The following is a 21,984-nucleotide window of genomic DNA, read 5'->3' as shown; positions in this document are numbered from 1 at the left end:
ATTCTGTGGCCTAACTCAGAGTGTGTACTCTAATTCACAGTGTGTGCTCTAATTCAGAGTGTGCACTTTAATTCTGAGTGTGTGCACTAATTCAGAGCGTATGCTCTAATTCAAAGAGTGCGCCTAATTCCAGAGTATTCGATCTAGTTCAGTATGTAGGCTCTAATACAGACTGTGCGCTATAATCAGAGTATGCGCTAAAATCAGAGTGTGCTCAGATTCAGAGTGTGAAGTCTAATTAAGAGTGCATGCTCTAATTCAGAGTGTGAACTCTATTTCAGAGTGACGGCTCTAAATCAGAGGCTGCGCTCTAATTCAGAGGGTGTGTTCAATTCTAGAGTGTTCGCTCTGGTTCAGATTGTGCGCTCCAATTAAGAGTGTGTGCCCTAATTCAAATTGGGTGCTCAATCCCAGACCGTTCGCCCTTGTTCAGAATGTGGGGTCTAATTCACAGTGTGGGTTCTAATTCAGAGAATGTGTTATTATTCAGAATGTGCGCTCCATTTCAGAGTGGATGCTCAATTTGAGAGTGTGTGCTGTATTTCAGTGCATGTTCATTTCTAGAGTGTTTGCTTTAATTCAGAATGTTCACTCTAATTCACAGTGTGGGCTCCAAATCAGGGTCTGGACACTAATTCAGAGTGCAAGCTCTAATTCAGAGTGTGCACTCTAATTCAGAGTTTTGACTATTCCAGAGTGTTCGCCCTTGTTCAGCATGTGGGCTCTAATCACAAAACCACAGAATCACAGAATCACGGTGCAGAAGAGGTCCTTCAGCCCATCGAGTCTGCACAGACATGTGAGAAACACTGGACCTACCTACCTACCTAATCCCAATTACCAGCACTTGGCCCATAGTCTTGAATGTTATGATGTGCCAAGTGCTCATCCAGGTACTTTTTAAAGGATGTGAGGCAACCCGTCTCCGCCACCCTCCCAGGCAGCGCATTCCAGACCGTCACCACCCTCTGGGTAAAAAAGTTTTTCCTCACATCCCCCTAAACCTCCTGCCCCTCACCTTGAACTTATGCCCCCTTGTGACTGACCCTTCAACTAAGGGGAACAGCTGCTCCCTATCCACCCTGTCCATGCCCCTCATAACCTTGTACACCTCGATCAGGTCGCCCCTCAGCCTTCTCTGCTCCAATGAAAACAACCCATGTCTATCCAACCTCTGTTCATAACTTAAATGTTTCATCCCAGGCAACATCCTGGTGAATCTCCTCTGCACCCCTTCCAGTGCAATCATATCCTTCCTATAATGTGGCGACTAGAACTGCACACAGTACTCCAGCTGTGGCCTCACCAAGATTCTATACAACTCCAACATGACCTCCCTACTTTTGTAACCTATGCCTCGATTGATAAAGGCAAGTGTCCCATATGTCTTTTTCAGCACCTCACTAACATGCCCCTCTGCCTTCAGAGATCTATGGACACACACGCCAAGGTCCCTTTGTTCCTCAGAACTTCCTAGTGTCATGCCGTTTATTGAATACTTCCTTGTCAAATTACTCCTTCCAAAGTGTATCACCTCACACTTTTCAGGGTTAAATTCCATCTGCCACTTATCTGCCCATTTTACCATCCCATCTATATTTTCCTGTAGCCCAAGACACTCCACCTCACTATTAAGCACCCGGCCAATCTTTGTGTCATCCACTAATTTACTAATCCTACCCCCCACATAGTCATCTATGTCGTTTATATAAATGACAAATAATAGGGGACCCAGCACAGATGCCTGTGGTAAGCCACTGGACACTGGCTTCCTGTTACTAAAGCATCCTTCTGTCATCACCCTCTACCTCCTACAACTAAGCCAATTTTGAATCCAGAATGTTCGCTCAAAATCAGAATGTTGGCTCTAATTCAGAGGGTGGACTCTAATTCAGAGTGTGGGCTCCAATTCAGAGTGCGGGCTCTAATTCAGATTGTGCACTCTAATTCAGGGTGTGTGCTCTAATTCAGTGTGTGCTCATTTCCAGAGTGTTTGCTCTAGTTCAGAGTGTGTGCTATAATTCAGGTTGTGTGCTCTAATTCAGATTTTTCACTCTATATATATAGAGTGCATTCTAATTCAGAGTGTTCACTTCAATTCAGAGTGTGTGCTCAATTTCAGAGTGTTAACTCTAGCTCAGAGTTTGGGGTCTAATTCGGAGAGCACTGATATTCAGAGTGTGTGCTTAATTAGTGAGTGTTCGATCTAGTTCATCATGTGGGCCCTAATTCAGAGTGAGTGCTATAGTGTGAAGTCTAATTCAGAGTGTGGAATCTAATCAGATCATGTGCCCTGATTCAGAATGTGCACTCTAATTCACAGTGTGTGCTCAATTCTAGAGTCTTTGCTCTAATAAAGCGTGTGTGCTCTAATTCAGTGTGTGCGCTCTAATTCAGAGTGTGTGCTGTAATTCAGAGTGTGTGCTGCAATTCAAGGTGTGTGTTCAATTCCAGAGTGTTCATCCGGTTTCAGAGTCTACGCTTTAATTCAGAGTGGGTGCTCTTATTCAGAGTGTGTGCTTTAATTCGGAGTGTGGGCTCCAATTCAGACTGTGCTCTCTAATTCAGAGTGTGGACTCCAATTCAAATTGTGTGCTCTAATTCTGTGTGTGCTCATTTCCAGAGTGTTCGCTCTCGCCCAGAGTGTCTGCTTTAATTCAGTGTGTGGGCTCCAATTCAGAGTGTGCGCTCTAATTCAGACTGCACGTTAATTCCAGAGTGCTCGTTGTAGTTCAGCATGTGGGTTGTAATTCAGACTATGTGCTATAATTCAGAAAACGCACTCCAATTCAACATGCGTTCTCAATTGCAGAGTGTGTGCTCTAATTCAGTGTGTGGGCTCTAATTCAGAGTGCATGCTCAATTCCGGAGTGTTCACTCTAGTTCACGGGTATATGCCCAATTCCAGAGTGTTCATTCGAGTTCAGAGTTTGGGCCCTAACTCAAAGTGTGCGCGCTGATTCAGAGTGCTCGACCTAATTCAGAGTGTGCGCCCTAATTCAGAGTGTGGGCTCTAGTTCAAAGTAGGCGCTCTATTTCAGAGTTTGTGCTCAATTCGAGGGTGTTAGCTCAAGTTCAACATGATGACTATAATTCAAAGTATGCGCTATAATTACATATATTATAATTATATATATTATATATATTCAAAGTATGTACTATAATTACATATATTATAATTACATATATTATAATTAATATATTATAATTAATTATAACTATAATTACATTACATTGCTGTAATGTTTCCATCCCTTCCTCCTCCTCAAACCTAAAAAAAGAGAGAGAGGAAGAGGCAGTGCCTTCAGGAGTGCACCAGACTTGTGAGGGACACTCTTCTGAAAGTGGATTTTAAAGAAAAAGCAGCTGATTGGTGAGTAAATCCTGGGAGCAGACTCGGAGGGAGGAGAACCGGAGCGCTGAGCATAAATCTAGCTTACCTCGGGGATTCATGGCCTTGTCTCTAGGGAGCAGAGTCGGAGGGAGGAGCACCGGAGAGGTGACCTCGGGGCACAGAGTAACTGAAGCCAAAACTGAAAAAGTGACGTCATAGGAAAGCTGTGACTTGATTAGTTGGTAGGAAATCTGCATCAAATTTGAAAAAAAACACTGCAAAGCTAATTAATAAATTAATTATCTAAGTCGAGATGGCTGAGCAGGTGATGTGCTGTAGCTGTATGATGTGGGAGCTGGCAGATCCCATTGTGATGTGAGCCACAGTGACCACATCTTCAGCAAGTGTTGGTTGCTGGAGGAGCTCCAGCTCAGAATTGATGAGCTGGAGTCCGAGCTCCAGATGCTGTGGCACATCCAGGAGGGGGAGAGTTACCTGGACGCTTTGTATCAGGAGGTGGTCACACCCAGTAGATTAAGTACCTCAAGTCCGGTCAGTGGTCAGGGTCAGCCGGGTGTGACTGCAAGTGAGGCAGGTAGAGGGATCCTGTGTTCAGGAACAGAAGAGCCTCAGCTCTTCACCTTGTCCAACAGGTGTGAGGTACTTGCTCCCTGTGTGGATGAGGAACAGGGCTGTAGGGAGGATGAGCCAGCTGACCACGGCACCATGGCATAGGAGGCCATTCAAGAGGGAGGAGCAAAAAGACAAATGATAGTTGTAGGGGATTCTATAATTAGGGGAATTGATAGCTTCCTTTGTAAGCAGGATCGAGAGTCCCACATGGTATGTTGCCTGCCCAGTGCCAGGGTGAGGGACATCTCTCTTGAAAGGATATTGGAGAGGGAGGGGGAGGATCCAGTTGTTGTGGTCCACGTCGGGACAAATAGGTAAGACTAGGAAAAAGGGCCTATTTGGGGATTATCAGGAACCAGGAACTAAATTAAAGAACAGGTCCTTAAGGGTTATAATCTCTGGATTACTACACGAGCCACGGGCAAATTGACATAGGGACGCGAGAATAAGGGAAGTAAACACGTGGCTAAAGGAGTGGTGTGGGAAAGAGGGGTTCCATTTCGTGGGGCACTGACATCAGTATTGGAACAGGAGGGATCAGTACTGTTGGGACGGTCTCCACCTGAACCGATTTGGGACCAATGTTCTAGTGAAAAGAGTAAATAGGGTGGTCAACAGGACTTCAAACTAGAAAGTGGAGGGGAGGGAAGGGTAAAACTCCAAGAAGTATGACTAATGGGAAACAAAGCAGCAGGTTAGCGTGTGGGGGGGGTGGGGGGGGGAGGTGAATTCAACTTCATGGAAAATTATGAAAGAACTGAAAAGAAAGGAGAGCTCAGGAGAGGCTATTGAAGTCTCCAGAACACAAAATAGGACAGAGTGTTTGGAAAGGGCTAGGAATCTAACTTCAAGCACATCAGATAAAGGGACAACATTAAGAAAGGAGACAGGAAATACAGGACTGAGGGTGTTGTATCTGAATGCACGCAGTATACGAAATAAGGTAAATGAGCTTGTGGCGCAGATTGAAATTGGCAGGTATGATGTGGTGGGCATTATGGAGACATGGCTGCAAGGGGATCAGGACTGGGCGCTAAATATCCAAGGATATACTTCCTATCGAAAAGATAGGCAGGTTGGCAGAGGGGGTGGGGTTGCTTTATTAGTAAGAAATGCAATTAAATCGATAGCAAGAAATGACGTAGGATCAGATGATGTAGAATCTGTGTGGGTAGAGTTGAGGAACCGCAAAGGTAAAAAAACCATAATGGGAGTTATGTACAGGCCTCCGAACAGTAGTCAGGATGTGGGGCACAGATACACCAGGAGATAGAAAAGGCGTGTAAGAAAGGCAAGGTTACAGTGATCATGGGGGAATTCAATATGCAGGTAGATTGGGAAAATCAGGTTGGTAGTGGATCCCAAGAAAAGGAATTTGTGGAATGTCTACGAGATGGCTTTTTGGAGCAGCTTGTGGTGGAGCCACTAGGGAACAGGCAATTCTAGATTTAGTGATGTGTAATGAGGCAGATTTGATAAGGGAGCTTAAGGTGAAGGAGCCCTTAGGAGAAAGTGACCATAATATGATAGAATTTACCCTGCAATTTGAGAGGAAAAAGCTGGAATCAGATGTAACGATATTACAGTTGAATAAAGGCAACTCCAGAGGCATGAGGGAGGAGCTGGCCAGAATTGACTGGGAGATGAGCCTAGCAGGAAAGACAGTGGAACAGCAATGGCAGGAGTTTCTGGGAGTAATTTGGAAAACACAGCAAAAATTCATCCCTAGGAAGAAGCATACTAAAGGGAGGACGAGGCAACCATGGCTGACAAGGGAAGTCAGGGACAGCATAAAAGCTAAAGAGAAAGCATACAATGCGGCGAAGAGCAGTGGGAAACCAGGGCATTGGGAAGCCTACAAAGACCAACAGGACAACTAAAAAAGAAATAAGGAGGGAGAAGATTAAATATGAGGGTAAACTAGCCAGTAATATAAAAGAAGATTGCAAGAGTTTTTTTAGATATATAAAGGGTAAGAGAGAGACAAAAGTGGACATTGGGCCACTGGAAAATGACGCTGGAGAAGTAGTAGTGGGGAACTAAGAAATGGCGGAGGAACTGAATAGGTACTTTGCATCAGTCTTCACAGTGGAAGACACGAGTAACATCCCCAAAGTTCAAGAGATTCGGGGGTCAGAGGTGAGTATGGTGGCCATTACCAAGGAGAAGATGCTAGGAAAACTGAAAGGTCTGAAGGTGGATAAATCACCTGGGCCAGAGGGATTACACCCCAGAGTTCTGAAGGAGAGAGCTGAAGAGATAGTGGAGGCGTTAGTGGTGATCTTTCAGGAATCTCTGGAGTCAGGGAGGGTCCCAGAGGACTGGAAAATCGCTAATGTAACCCCCCCACCCCGTTTAAAAAGGGGGTGAGGCAAAAGATGGGAAATTACAGGCCGATTAGCCTGACCTCCGTCATTGGTAAGATTTTAGAGTCCATTATTAAGGATGAGATTTCAGAATACTTGGAAGTGCATGGTAAAATAGGGCAAAGTCAGCATGGTTTCATCAAGGGGAGGTCATGCCTAACAAATCTGTTAGAATTCTTTGAGGAGGTAACAAGTAAGTTCGACAAAGGAGAGCCAATGGATGTTATCTACTTGGACTTCCAGAAGGCCTTTGACCAGGTGCTGCACAGGAGGCTGCTCAGTAAGATAAGAGCCCATGGTGTTAGAGGCAAGATACTAGCATGGATAGAAGATTGGCTGTCTGGCAGGAGGCAGAGAGTGGGGATAAGGGGGTCCTTCTCAGGATGGCGGCTGGTGACTAGTGGAGTTCCACAGGGGTCAGTGTTGGGACCACAACTTTTCACTTTATTCATTAATGATCTAGATGAAGGAACTGAGGGCATTCTGGCTAAGTTTGCAGATGATACAAAGATAGGTGGAGAGACAGGTAGTATTGAGGAGGTGGGGAGGCTGCAGAAGGATTTGGACAGGTTAGGAGAATGGGCAAAGAAGTGGCAGTTGGAATACAACGTGGGGAAGTGTGAGGTCATGCACTTTGGTAGGAAGAATAGAGTCATAGACTATTTTCTAAATGGGGAGAGAATTCAGAAATCTGGAGTGCAAAGGGACTTGGGAGTCCTAGTCCAGGATTCTCTTTAGGTTAACTTGCAGGTTGAGTCGGTAGTTAGGAAGGCAAATGCAATGTTGGCATTTATTTCGAGAGGACTAGAATATAAAAGCAGGGATGTGCTGCTGAGGCTTTATAAGGCTCTGGTCAGACCACATTTAGAATGTTGTGAGCAATTTTGGGCCCCGTATCTCAGGAAGGATGTGCTGGCCCTGGAGAGGGTCCAGAGGAGGTTCACGAGAATGATCCCAGGAATGAAAATATGAGGAACGTTTGAGGACTCTGGGTCTATACTCAATGGAGTTTAGAAGGATGAGGGGGGTTCTGATTGAAACTTACAAAATACTGAAAGGCCTGGATAGAGTGGACGTGGGGAAGATGTTTCCATTAGTAGGAGAGACTAGGACCTGAGGGCACAGCCTCAGAGTAAAGGGAAGACATTTTAGAACAGAGATGAGGAGAAACTTCTTTAGCCAGAGGGTGGTGAATCTATGGAATTCATTGCCACAGAAGGCTGTGGAGGCCAGGTCATTGAGTGTATTTAAGACCGAGATAGATAGGTTCTTGACTGGTATGGGGATCAAAGGTTACGGGGAGAAGGCAGGAGAATGGGGTTGAGAAATTTATCAGCCGCGATTGAATGGCGGAGCAGATGCGAAGGGCCGAATGGCCTAATTTCTGCTCCTATGTCTTATGGGCTTATGGTCTTATAATTCAGAGTGTGCACCCCAATTCAGAGTGTGTTCTCAATTCCAGAGTCTTCGCTGTAGTTCAGAGTGTTCTCTAATTCAGAGTGTCTGTTCATATTCAGAATGTTTGCTCTAATTTGGAGTGTGTGCTCTAATTCAGATTGTGCTCATTTCCACAGTGTTCACTCTAGTTCAGAGTGTGGGCTCTAATTCAGAGTATGGAATCTAATTCAGATTCTGCGCTTTGATTTAGAATGTGCCCCCTAATTCAGAGTGTATGCTCAATTCTAGAGACTTCATTCTAGTTCAGAGTGTGGCCTCTAATTCAGAGTGTGTACTGTAATTCAGAGTGTGAGCGCTAATTCGGATTTTTGGCTCAATATAAAATGTTCGCACTAGATCAGAGAATGGGCTCTACATTAGAGTGTGCGCTATAATTCAGACTGTGCATGAATTCAAAAGTGCTCACTATAGTTCAGCATGTGGGATGTAATTCAGACTATGCGATAATTCAGAAAATGCGTTCCAATTCAACATGCGTTCTCAATTCCAGAGTGATCGCTCTAATTCAAAGTGTGGGCTCTAATTCAGAGTGTGCCTCTCGTCCAGCGTGTTCGCTCTAGTTCAGTGTGGGCTCTAATTCAGAGTGTGTGCTCTAACTCAGAGATTCGGCTCTAATTTGTTTTGTGCTCATTTCCAGAGCGTTCACTCTAGTTCAGTGTGTGAGCTCAAATTCAGAGTGAGGCTCTAATCCCAGACATGTGCCCAATTCCAGAGTGTTTACTCGAGTTCAGAGTTTGTGCTCTAATTCAGAGTGTGTGCTTAAATCCAGAGTATTTGATCTAGTAAAGTGTGTGTACTGTAATCCAGAGCGTGCACTCTAATTCAAGGCATGTGTTCAATTCCAGAGTGTTCACTTGGGTTCAGGGTGTGGGCTGCAATGCAGAGTGTGCGCTTTAATTCAGTGTGAAATCCAATGCAGAATGTGTGATCTAATACAAATTACGGCCACTAATTCAGAGTGAGGACTCTAACTCAGAGTGAGGACTCTAATTTAGAATGTGTGCCTGAATTAACAATCCATGCCCAACAACAAAGTGTGTGCTCAAATTCACTGTGCTTGCTCTAATTCCGATCTTTCACTCAATATAGAGCAAGCGGTCCAGTTCAGAGTGTTCACTCTAGTTCAGAGTGTGTGTTCTAATCCAGAGTGTTTGCTCTCGTAAAGTGTGTGTGCTCTCAGCCAGAGTGTGTGCTCTAATGCAATGTGTGTGCTCAATTCCAGAGTGTTCAATCGGGTTCAGAGTGTGGGCTGTAATGCAGAGCATGTGCTTTAATTCAGAGTGTGAAATCCAATGCAGAGTGTGCGCTCTAATTCAAATTGTGGCCACTAATTCAGAGTGTGCACTCTAATTCAGAGTGTGTGATCTAATTCAGAGTGTGTGCTCAATTATAGAGTGTTCACTCCAATTCAGATTGTGGGCTCTAATTCAGAGTGTTCCCTTTCTAATTCTGCATGTGGGCTCTCATTTAGAGTGTGTGCTCAATTCCAGAGTGTGCAACCTACTTCAGAGTGTGGGCTCCAATTCAGAGTGTGCACTCTAATTCAGAGTTTGTGCTCAATTCAAGCGTGTTTGCTCTAGTTCAGCATAATGGCTATAATTCAAATTATGCCCTATAATTCAGAGTGTGCACCCCAATTCAGAGTGTGTTCTCAATTCCAGAGTCATCGCTCTACTTCAGAGTGTTCGCTCTAATTCCGAGTTTCTGATCATATTCAGAATATTTGCTCTAATTCAGAGTGTGTGCTCTAATTCAGTTTGTACTTATTTCACGAGTGTTCACTCTAGTTCAGAGTTTGTGCTCAATTCAAGGCTGTGTGCGCTAGTTCAGCATGTGGGCTATAATTCAAAGTATGCCCTATAATTCAGAGCGTGCACCCCAGTTCAGAGTGTGTACTCAATTCCAGAGTGCTTGCTCTAGTTCAGAATATGTGTTGTAATTCAATGTTTGCTCATATTCAGAATATGTTCTCTAATGCAGAGTGTTCTCTCTAATTCAGAGTGTTCACTCCAATTCAGGGTGTGTGCTCCATTCCAGAGTGTTCACTCTAGTTCAGAGTGTGGGCTCCTATTCAGAGTGTGGTTTCTAATTCAGAGTGTGCACTCTAATTCAGAATGTGCACTTTAATTCAGAGTGTAGGCTCTATTTCAGAATGTGCGCTCTAATTCAGTTTGTGCTCATTTCCAGAGCATTCAGTCCAGTTCAAAGCATGGGCTCTAATTCCGATTGTGCGCTCTAATTCAGGTGTGTGATCTAATTCAGAGTGGGTGCTCAATTCTAGAGTGTTTACTCTAGTTCAGAGTGCAGGCTCCAATTCAAAGTGTGTGCTCAATGCTAGAGTGTTCACTTGAGTTCAGAGTGCGGGGTCTAATTCAGCATGTGTGCTCAATTCCAGAGTGTTCACTTGGGTTCAGAGTGTGGGCTCTAATGCAGGGCATTTGCTTTAATTCAGAGTGTGAAATCCAATGCAGATCGTGAGCTCTAATTCAATTTGTGGCCACTAATTCAGAGCATGCTCTCTAATTCACAGTGTCTGCTCATGTTCAGAATGTTTGCTCTAATTCGGAGTGTGCGGTCTAATTCACAGGGTGCTCTCTAATTCAGTGTGTGCTCTCTAATTCAGAGTGTGTGCTCTAATTCAGAGTGAGTGCTCTAGTTCAGAATGTGAGCTCTAATTCAGAGTGCACGGTCTAATTCAGAGTGTGCTCTCTAATTCAGAGTGCATGCTCTAATTCAGAGTGTGTGCTCTAACTCAGATTAAGTGCTCGAATTCAGAGTGTGCTCTCTAATTCAGAGTGCACACTCTAATTCAGAGTATGTGCTCTAATTCAGAGTGTGAGCGCTAATTCAGATTTTTTGCTCAATATGAAATGTTTGCTCTAGGTCAGAGAATGGGCTCTACATCAGAGTGTGCGCTATAATTCAGAATGCGCGTTAATTCCAGAGTGCTCACTGTATTTCAGTATCTGGGCTCTAATTCAGACTATGCGATATCATTCAGAAAATGCGCTCCAATTCAGCGTGGGTGCTCAATTCCAGAGTATGGGCTCTAATTCGGAGTGTGGGTTCTAATCCAGATTATGGGCTCTAATTCAAAATGTGTGTGCTCAACTCCAGAGTATTCAACTCAGACCAGAATGTGCACTGGAATTCAGTGTGTGTGCTCAATTCCAAAGTGTTCACCTGGGTTCAGAGTGTGGGCTCGAATGCAAGGCATTCACTTTAATTCAGAGAGTGAAATCCAATGCAAATCGTGAGCTTATATTCAAATTGTGGCCACTAATTCAGAGTGTTCTCTCTAATTCACAGTGTCTGCTCTTGTTCAGAATGTTTGCTCTAATTCACAGTGTGCTCTCTAATTCAGTGTGTGTGCTTAAATTCAGAGTGTGCCCTCTAATTCAGAGTGTGGCTCTAGTCCAGAGTGTTCACTCTGGATCAGTATGGGCTCTAATTCAGAGTGTGCGCTCTAACTCAGAGAGTCGGCTCTAATTCATTCTGTGCTCATTTCCAGAGTGTTCACTCTAGTTCAGTGTGTGAGCTCGAATTCAGGGTGAGGCTCTAATCCCAAGTATGTGCCCAATTCCAGAGCGTTCACTTGAGTTCAGAGTTTGCACTCTAATTCAGAGTGTGTGCTTAATTCCAGTGTTCGGTCTAGTAAAGTTTGTGTGCTCTAATCCAGAGCGTGCACTCTAAATCAAGGGGTGTGCTCAATTCCAGAGTGTTCACTCGGGTTCAGGGTGTGGGCTGTAATGCAAAGTGTGTGCTTTAATTCAGTGTGAAATCCAATGCAGAGTGTGCGCTCTAATTCAAATTGTGGCCACTAATTCAGAGTGTGCACTCTAATTCAGAATGTCTGGCCAGCTTTGGAATGTTTGCTCCAATCCAGAGTGTGCACTCTAAATCAAGGTTTGTGCTCAATTCCAGAGTGTTCACTTGGGTTCAGAGTGTGGAGTCTAATTCAGAGTGTGCAATCCAATGTTGATCATGCACTCTAATTCAATTGTAGCCACTAATTTAGAGTTTGTGCTCTAATTCAAAGTGTGGTCTCTAATTCAGAGAATGGGTCGACATCAGAGTGTGTGTTATAATTCAGACTGTGCGTGAATTCCAGAGTGCTCGCTATAGTTATGCATGCGGGCTGTAATTCAGACTATGCTCTATAATCCAGAAAATGTGATCCAATTATGCTTGCATTCTCAATTCCAGAGTGTTCGCTCTAATTCAAAGTGTGGGCTCCAATTCAGAGTGTGGGCTTTAATTCAGGTTATGTAATATAATTTAGAGTGTCCGCTCTAATTCAAACTGTGGATTCTAATTCAGTTTGTGCTCATTTCCAGAGTGTTCGCTGTAGTTCAGAGTGTGCAATATAATTCAGAGTGTGCGCTATCATTCAGAGTGTGGGCTCTAATTCAGACTATGTGCTATAATTCAGACTATGTGCTATAATTCAGACAATGCACTATAATTCAGACTATGTGCTATAATTCAGACTATGTGCTATAATTCAGACTATGCACTATAATTTCAGACTATGTGCTATAATTCAGACTATGCACTATAATTCAGATTATGTGCTATAATTCAGAGTATGCACTATAATTCATGCTATGTGCTATAATTCAGAGGATGCGCTATAATTCAGACTATGCGCTATAATTCAGACTCTGTGCTATAATTCAGAGTGCTATAATTCAGACTATGTGCTATAATTCAGACTATGTGCTATAATTCAGAGAATGCGCTATAGTTCAGACTATGTGCTATAATTCAGAGTAAGTGCTATAATTCAGACTATGTGCTATAATTCAGAGTATGCGCTGTAATTCAGACTATGCACTATAATTCAGACTATGTGCTATAATTCAGTGTATGCGCTATAAATCAGACTATGTGCTATAATTCAGAATATGCGCTATAATTCAGACTATGTGCTATAATTCAGAGTATGCATTCCAATTCAAAATTGTTGCCTAATTCCAGAGTGTTCGTTCTAGTTCAGAGTGTTGACTCTAATTCAGTTTGTGCGCTCCAAGTAGTCGGCTCTAATTCACTTTGTGCTCATTTCCAGAGTGTTCGCTCTAGTTCAGCGTGTGTGCTCAAATACAGAGTGTTCACTCGAGTTCAGAGTTTGGGCTCCAATTCAGCACGTGCAATCCAATGCAGATCATGCACTCTAATTCAAACTGTGCCTACTAAACAAGAGTGTGCGCCCCAATTCAGAATGTGGGCTCTAATTCAGTGTGTGTGCTCTAATTTAGAGTGTGTGCTCTAATCCACAGTGTGCGCTCTAATTCAGAGTGTGTGCTTTAATTCAGTTTGTGTGCTCTAATTCAGAGTGTGCACACAAATTCAGAGTGTGTGCACTAATCCAGAGTGTGCACTCTAATTCAGAGTGTGTGCTGTAATTCAGAGTATGTGCTCTATTTCAGATTATGTGTTCTGAATCAGAGTGTGCACACTAAATCATTGTGTGCTCTAATTTAGCATGTGTGCTCCAATTCTGAGTGTGAACTCTAATTTAGAATGTGTGATCTAATTCACAATGCATGCTCGAATTCAGAGTGTGTGCTGTAGCCCAGAGTGCAGGTTCTAATTCATAGTGCATGCTCTAATTCAGAGTGTGGACTCTAATTCAGAGTGTGGACTCTAATTCAAAGTGTGGACTCTCATTCAGAGTGAGGACTCTAATTTAGAATGTGTGCCTTAATTAACAATCCATGCCCAACAACAAAGTGTGTGCTCAAATTCAGTGTGCTTGCTCTAATTCCGATTTTTCACTCAATATGGAGCATGCGGTCTAATTCAGAGTGTTCACTCTAGTTCAGAGTGTGTGCTGTAATCCAGACGGTTCACTCTAGTTCAGAGTGTGTGCTCTAATCCAGAGTGTTCGCTCTGATTCAACGTGTGTGTGCTCAATTCCAGAGTGTTCAGTCGGGTTCAGAGTGTGGACTGTATTGCAGAGCATGCGCTTTAATTCAGTGTGAAATCCAGTGCAGAGTGTGCGCTCTAATTCAAATTGTGGCCACTAATTCAGAGTGTGCACTCTAATTCAGAATGTCTGGCCATATTTGTAATGTTTGTTCTAATCCAGAGTGTGCGCTCTAAATCAAGGTTTGTGCTCAATTCCAGAGTGCTCACTCAGGTTCAGAGTGTTGACTCTAATTCAGAGTGTGCAATCCAATGTTGATTGTGCACTCTCATCCAAATTGTAGCCACTAATTTAGAGTTGGTGCTCTAATTCAGAGTGTGGTCTCTAATTCAAAATGTGGGCTCTCATTCAGAGTTTGGGCTCTAATTCAGAGTGTGTGCTCTAATTCAGTGTATGCGCTCTAATTCAGAGTGTGTGCTGGATTCCAGAGTGTTTGCTCCACTTAAGCATGTGGGCTCTAATTCAGACTATGTGCTATAATTCAGAGTGTGTGCTCAATTCCAGAGTGTTCACTCTAGTAAAGTGTGTGTGCTCAAATCCATAGTGTGCATTCTAATTCAAGGTGTATGCTCAATTCCAAAGTGTTCACCTGGGTTCAGAGTGTGGGCTCTAATGCAGGGCATTTGCTTTAATTCAGAGTGTGAAATCCAATGCAGATCGTGAGCTCTAATTCAATTTGTGGCCACTAATTCAGAGTATGCTCTCTAATTCACAGTGTCTGCTCATGTTCAGAATGTTTGCTCTAATTCGGAGCATGTGGTCTAATTCACAGGGTGCTCTCTAATTCAGTGTGTGCTCTCTAATTCAGAGTGTGGGCTCTAGTTCAGAATGTGAGCTCTAACTCAGAGTGCACGCTCTAATTCAGAGTGCATGCTCTAATTCAGGGTGTGTGCTCTAATTCAGCGTAAGTGCTCCAATTCAGAGTGTGCTCTCTAATTCAGAGTAAGTGTTCGAATTCGGAGTGTGCTCTCTAATTCAGAGTGCACACTCTAATTCAGAGTATGTGCTTTAATTCAGAATGTGAGTGCTAATTCAGATTTTTTTGCTCAATATGAAATGTTTGCTCTAGGTCAGAGAATGGGCTCTACATCAGAGGGTGTGCTATAATTCAGACTGCGCGTTAATTCCAGAGTGCTCACTGTATTTCAGTATCTGGGCTCTAATTCACACTATGCAATATCATTCAGAAAATGCACTCCAATTCAGCGTCTGTGCTCAATTCCAGAGTATGGGCTCTAATTCGGAGAGTGGGTTCTAATCCAGATTATTGGCTCTAATTCAAAATGTGTGTGCTCAACTCCAGAGTATACAGCCCAAACCAGAGTGTGCACTTCAATTCAGTGTCTGTGCTCAATTCCAGAGTGTTCACTTGAGTTCAGAGTGTGGGCTGTAATGCAGAGCATTCACTTTAATTCAGAGTGTGAAATCCAATGCAGATCGCGAGCTCTACTTCAAATTGTGGCCACTAATTCAGAGTGTGCTCTCTAATTGACAGTGTCTGCTCATGTTCAGAATGTTTGCTCTAATTCACAGTGTGCTCTCTAATTCAGTGCATGTGCGTTAATTCAGAGAGCGCCCTCTAATTCAGAGTGTGGGCTCTACATCAGAGTGTGGCCTCTAATTCAGAGTGTGTACTCTAACTCAGAGTGTGCGTGCTAATTTGGACTTTTTGCTCAATATAAAATATTCCCTCTAGATCAGAGAATGGGCTCTACATCAGACTGGGTGTTATAATTCAAACTGTGCATGAATTCCAGAGTGCTCGTTGTAGTTCAGCATGTGGGATGTAATTCAGACTAAGCGCTATAATTCATAAAATGCACACCAATTCAACATGCGTTCTCAATTCCAGAGTGTTCACTCTAGTTCAGGGTGTGGGGCTCTAATTCAGAGTGTGCAATATAATTCAGAGCGTGTGCTCTAATTCAAAGTGTGGACTTTACATCAGATTGTGCGCACTGATTCAGAATGTGCACACTAATTCAGAGTGTATGACCTAATTCAGAGTGTGTGCTCAATTATAGAGTGTTCACTTGAGTTCAGGGTGTGGGATCTAATTCAGAGTGTGCGCTCTAATCCAGAGTGTGTGTTCTAATTCAAGGTGTGTGCTCAATTCCAGAGTATTCACTTGGGTTCAGAGTGTGGGCACTACTGCAGGGCATTTGCTTTAATTCAGAGTGTGAAATCCAATGCAGATCGTAAGCTCTAATTCAATTTGTGGCCACTAATTCAGAGCATGCTCTCTAATTCACAGTGTCTGCACATGTTCAGAATGTTTGCTCTAATTTGGAGTGTGTGGTCTAATTCACAGGGTGCTCTCTAATTCAGTGTGTGCTCCCTAATTCAGAGTGTGTGCTCTAATTCAGAGTGAGTGCTCGAATTCAGAGAGTGCTCTCTAATTCAGAGTTTGTGCTCAATTTGAGGTTGTTCGCTCTAGTTCAGCATGATGGCTATAATTCAAAGTATGTGCTATAATTCAAAGTGTGCACCCCAATTCAGAGTTGTTCTCAATTCCGGAGTCTACGGTGTAGTTCAGACCATGCACTCTAATTCAGTTTGTGCTCATTTAAGAGTGTTTGCTCTAGTTCAGAGTGTGGGCTCTAATTCAGAGTGTGCGATATAATTCAGAGTGTGTGCTCTGACTCACAGTGTGCAGTCTATTTCAGAGTGTGTACTCAATTCCAAAGTTTCCGCTCTAGTTCAGAGTGTGTGCTTTAATTCAGCGTGTGGACTTTAAATCAGATTGTGGGCTCTGATTCAGAATGTGCACACTAATTCAGTTCAGCATGATGGCTATAATTGAAAGTATGTGCTATAATTCAGAGTGCGCACCCCAATTCAGAGTGTGTTCTCAATACCAGAGTCATCACTCTACTTCAGAGTGTTCGCTCTAATTCAGAGTGTTTGTTCATATTCAGAATATTTGCTCTAATTCAGAGTGTGTGCTCTAATTCAGTGTGTACTTATTTCACAAGTGTTCACTCCAGTTCAGTGTGTGGGCTCTAATTCAGAGTGTGCGCTATATTTCAGAGTTTGTTCTCAATTCAAGGGTGTTTGCTCTAGTTCAGCGTGTGGGCTATAATTCAAAGTATGGACTGTAATTCACCCCAATTCAGAGTGTGTACTCAATTCAAGAGTGCTTGCTCTAGTTCAAAGTGTGCGTTGTAATTCAGAGTGTCTGCTAGAGAATATTTTCTCTAATGCAGAGTGTTCTCTCTAATTCAGAGTGTTCACTACAATTCAGGGTGTGTGCTCAATTCCAGAGTGTTCACTCTAGTTCAGAGTGTGGGCTCCAATTCAGAGTGTAGTTTCTAATTCAGAATGTGCACTTTAATTCAGCGTGTGCACTCTAATTCAGTTTGTGCTCATTTCCAGAGCATTCAGTCCAGTTCAAAGCATGGGCTCTAATTCAGATTGTGCGCTCTAATTCAGGTGTGTGATCTAATTCAGAGTGGGTGCTCAATTCTAGAGTGTTTACTCTAGTTCAGAGTGCGGGCTCTAATTCAAAGTGTGTGCTCAATGCTAGAGTGTTCACGAGTTCAGAGTGCGGGCTCTAATTCAGAGTATGCCCTCTAAATCAGAATGTGCACTCTACTTCAAAGTGTGCTCTCCAATTCAGAGTATGTGGTTTATTTCAGAGTGTCTGCTCAATTCCAGAGTGTTCATTCTAGTCCAGTGTGCGAGCTCTAATTCAGAGTGAGGCTCTAATCCCAGGTATGTGCTCCATTCCAGAGTATTTGCTCGAGTACAGAGTTTGGGCTCTAATGCAGAGAATGCGCTCTAATTCAGAGTGTGTGCTCAATTCCAGAGCGTTCAATCTAGTAAAGTGTGTGCGCTCTAATCCAGAGTGTGTGTTCTAATTCAAGGTGTGTGCTCAATTCCAGAGTATTCACTTGGGTTCAGAGTGTGGGCACTACTGCAGGGCATTTGCTTTAATTCAGAGTGTGAAATCCAATGCAGATCGTAAGCTCTAATTCAATTTGTGGCCACTAATTCAGAGCATGCTCTCTAATTCACAGTGTCTGCACATGTTCAGAATGTTTGCTCTAATTTGGAGTGTGTGGTCTAATTCACAGGGTGCTCTCTAATTCAGTGTGTGCTCCCTAATTCAGAGTGTGTGCTCTAATTCAGAGTGTGGTCTAATTCAGAGCGCATGCTCTAATTCAGAGTGTGCGCTCCAATTCAGAGTGAGTGCTCGAATTCAGAGAGTGCTCTCTAATTCAGAGTGTGTGCTCTAATTCAGAGTGTGGTCTAATTCAGAGCGCATGCTCTAATTCAGAGTGTGCGCTCCAATTCAGAGTGAGTGCTCGAATTAGAGAGTGCTCTCTAATTCAGAGTGCACGGTCTAATTCAGAGTGTGCTCTCTAGTTCAGAGTATGTGCTCTAATTCAGAGTGTGAGTGCTAATTCAGATTTTTTGCTCAATATGAAATATTTGCTCTAGGTCAGAGAATGGGCTCTACATCAGAGTGTGCGCTATAATTCAGAATGCGCGTTAATTCCAGAGTGCTCACTATATTTCAGTATCTGGGCTCTAATTCAGACTATGCAATATCATTCAGAAAATGCGCTCCAATTCAGCATGGGTGCTCAATTCCAGAGTATGGTCTCTAATTCGGAGTGTGGGTTCTAATCCAGAGTATGGCCTCTAATTCAAAATGTGTGTGCTCAACTCCAGAATAAACAGCCAAAACCAGAATGTGCACTGGAATTCAGTGTGTGTGCTCAATTCCAAAGTGTTCACCTGGGTTCAGAGTGTGGGCTCTAATGCAGGGCATTCATTTTAATTCAGAGAGTGAAATCCAATGCAGATCGCGAGCTCTACTTCAAATTGTGGCCACTAATTCAGAGTGTTCTTTCTAATTACAGTGTCTGCTCTTGCTCAGAATGTTTGCTCTAATTCACAGTGTGCTCTCTAATTCAGTGTGTGTTCTTTAATTCAGAATGTGCCCTCTAATTCAGAGTGTGGCTCTAGTCCAGAGTGTTCGCTCTAGTTCAGTATGGGCTCTAATTCAGAGTGTGCGCTCTGACTCAGAGAGTCGGCTCTAATTCGTTTTGTGCTCATTTCCAGAGTGTTCACTCTAGTTCAGTGTTTGAGTTCGAATTCAGTGTGAGGCTCTAATCCCAGGTATGTGCCCAATTCCAGAGTGTTCACTAGAGTTCAGAGTTTGCGCTCTAATTCGGAGTGTGTGCTTAATTCCAGAGTGTTCGGTCTAGTAAAGTGTGTGTGCTCTAATCCAGAGTGTGCACTCTAATTCAAGGTGTGTGATCAATTCCAGAGTGTTCACTTGGGTTCAGAGTGTGGGCTCTAATGCAGGGCATTTGCTTTAATTCAGAGTGTGAAATCCAATGCAGAGTGTGCGCTCTAATTCAAATTGTGGCCACTAATTCAGAGTGTGCACTCTAATTCAGATAGTCTGGCCATTCTCGGAATATTTGCTCTAATCCAGAGTGTGAGCACTAAATCAAGGTTTGTGCTCAATTCCAGAGTGTTCACTTGGGTTCAGAGTGTGGAGTCTAATTCAGAGTGTGCGATCCAATGTTGATCATGCACTCTAATTCAAATTGTAGCCACTAATTTAGAGTTTGTGCTCTAATGCAGAGTGTGGTCTCCAATTCAGAATGTGGTCCCTAATTCAGAGCATGGGCTCTAATTCAGAGTGGGTGCTATAATTCAGAGTGTGGTCTGTGATTCAGAGTGTGGGCACTAATTCAAGTGTCTACTCTAATTCAAAGTGTGAGCGCTAATTCAAATTTTTTGCTCAATATAAAATGTTCACTCTAGATCAGAGAATGGGTCGACATCAGAGTGTGTGTTATAATTCAGACTGCGTGAATTCCAGAGTGCTCGCTATAGTTATGCATGTGGGCTGTAATTCAGACTATGCTCTATAATCCAGAAAATGTGCTCCAATTTAGCTTGCATTCTCAATTCCAGAGTGTTTGCTCGAGTTCAGAGTTTGGGCTCCAATTCAGCATGTGCAATCCAATGCAGATCATGCACTCTAATTCAAACTGTGCCTGCTAAACAAGAGTGTGCGCCCCAATTCAGAATGTGGGCTCTAATTCAGTGTGTGTGCTCTAATTCAGAGTGTGTGCTCTAATTCAGTGTGTGTGCTCTAATTCAGAGTGTGGGCTCTAATTCAGACTATGTGCTATAATTCAGACAATGTGCTGTAATTCAGACTATGTGCTGTAATTCAGTCTTTGCACTATAATTCAGACTATGTGCTATAATTCAGAGTATGCACTATAATTCAGAGTATGTGCTATAATTCAGAGTATGCACTATAATTCAGACTATGTGCTATAATTCAGAGTATGCACTATAATTCAGAGTATGTGTTATAATTCAGAGTATGTGCTATAAATCAGGGACTGTGTGCTATAATTCAGACTATGTGTTATAATTCAGACTGTGTGCTATAATTCAGACTATGTGCTATAATTCAGACCATGTGCTATAATTCAGAGTATGTGCTATAATTCAGACTATGCACTATAATACAGACTAAGCACTGAAATTCAGACTATGTGCTATAATTCAGAGTGTGCGCTCTAATTCAGATTATGTGCTATAATTTAGACTATGTCCTATAATTCAGAATATGCTCTACAATCAGGCTATGTGCTATAATTTAGAGTATGCACTATAATTCAGACTATGTGATATAATTCAGACTATGCACTATAATTCAGACTATGTGCTATAATTCAGACTATGCACTATAATTCAGAGTATGCGCTATAATTCAGAGTATGCACTCCAATTCAAAATCGTTGCCTAATTCCAGAGTGTTCGTTCTAGTTCAGAGTGTTGACTCTAATTCAGTTTGTGCACTCCAAATAGTCGGCTCTAATTCACTTTGTGCTCAATTCCAGAGTGTTCGCTCGAGTTGAGTTTGGGCTCCAAATCAGCGTGTGCAATCCAATGCAGATCATGCACTCTAATTAAAACTGTGCCTACTAAACAAGAGTGTGCGACCCAGTTCAGAGTGTGTGCTCTAATTCCGTGTGTGTGCTCTAATTCAGAGTGTGTGCTCTAAACCACAATGTGCGCTCTAAATCAGACTGTGTGCTCTAATTCAGAATGTGTGCTCTAATTCAGAGTATGCACACTAATTCAGAGTGTGTGCACTAATCCAGAGTGTGCACTCTAATTCAGAGTGTGTGCTATAATTCAGAGTGAGTGCTCGAATTCAGAGAGTGCTCTCTAATTCAGAGTGTGTGCTCTAACTCAAAGTGTGTTCTAATTCAGAGTGTGTGCTCGAATTCAGAGAGTGCTCTCTAATTCAGAGTGTGCTCTAATTCAGAGTGTGTGCTCGAATCCAGAGAGTGCTCTCCAATTCAGAGTGTACTCTAATTCAGAGTGTGTGCTCGAATTCAGAGAGTGCTCTCTAATTCAGAGTGCACGGTCTAATTCAGAAGGTGTGCTCCAATTCAGAGTGAGTGCTCGAATTCAGAGTGTACTCTCTAATTCAGAGTGTGTGCGCTAAATCAGAGTGTGCTCTCTAATTCAGAGTGCGCTCTCTAATTCAGAGTATGTACTCTAATTCAGAGTGTGAGTGCTAATTCAGATTTTTTGCTCAATATGAAATATTTGCTCTAGGTCAGAGAATGGGCTCTACATCAGAGTGTGCGCTATAATTCAGAATGCGCGTTAATTCCAGAGTGCTCACTGTCTTTCAGTATCTGGGCTCTAATTCAGACTATGCGATATCATTCAGAAAATGCGCTCCAATTCAGCTTGGGTGCTCAATTCCAGAGTATGGGCTCTAATTTGGAGTGTGGTTTCTAATCCAGATTATGGCCTCTAATTCAAAATGTGTGCGCTCAACTCCAGAGTAAACAGCCAAAACTAGAATGTGCACTGGAATTCAGTGTGTGTGCTCAATTCCAAAGTGTTCACCTGGGTTCAGAGTGTGGGCTCTAATGCAGGGCATTCACTTTAATTCAGAGAGTGAAATCCAATGCAGATTGTGAGCTCAAATTCAAATTGTGGCCACTAACTCAGAGTGTTCTCTCTAATTACAGTGTCTGCTCTTGCTCAGAATGTTTGCTCTAATTCACAGTGTGCTCTCTAATTCAGTGTGTGTTCTTCAATTCAGAGTGTGCCCTCTAATTCAGAGTGTGTGCTCAAATTCAGAGTGTGCCCTAATTCAGAGTGTGTGCTCAAATTCAGAGAGTGCTCTCTAATTCAGAGCATGCTCTAATTCAGAATGTGTGCTCCAATTCAGAGTGAGTGCTCGAATTCAGAGTGTGCTC

The 21,984-nt window shown here is 42.9% G+C and overlaps 1 protein-coding gene across 2 annotated transcripts in view; it reads left to right on the top strand.

Moving 5' to 3' along the window:
- The first annotated feature begins 3,314 nt into the window (after positions 1–3,314).
- The window catches only part of scn5lab (sodium channel, voltage gated, type V-like, alpha b), a 273,446-nt gene continuing 254,776 nt past the window's right edge, over positions 3,315–21,984 (top strand). For both annotated transcript variants that reach the window (XM_041183161.1, XM_041183162.1), the window contains exon 1: positions 3,315–3,373. The gene's annotated coding sequence lies outside the window, so the exon portion shown is untranslated. The remainder of the gene's footprint in view (positions 3,374–21,984) is intronic.

The sequence above is a fragment of the Carcharodon carcharias genome, chromosome 3 (assembly GCF_017639515.1).
Source record: "Carcharodon carcharias isolate sCarCar2 chromosome 3, sCarCar2.pri, whole genome shotgun sequence".
Lineage (NCBI taxonomy): Eukaryota > Metazoa > Chordata > Chondrichthyes > Lamniformes > Lamnidae > Carcharodon > Carcharodon carcharias.
The sequence above is the reverse complement of the archived record's forward strand: the minus strand, read 5'-3'. Positions and strand labels throughout refer to the sequence as shown.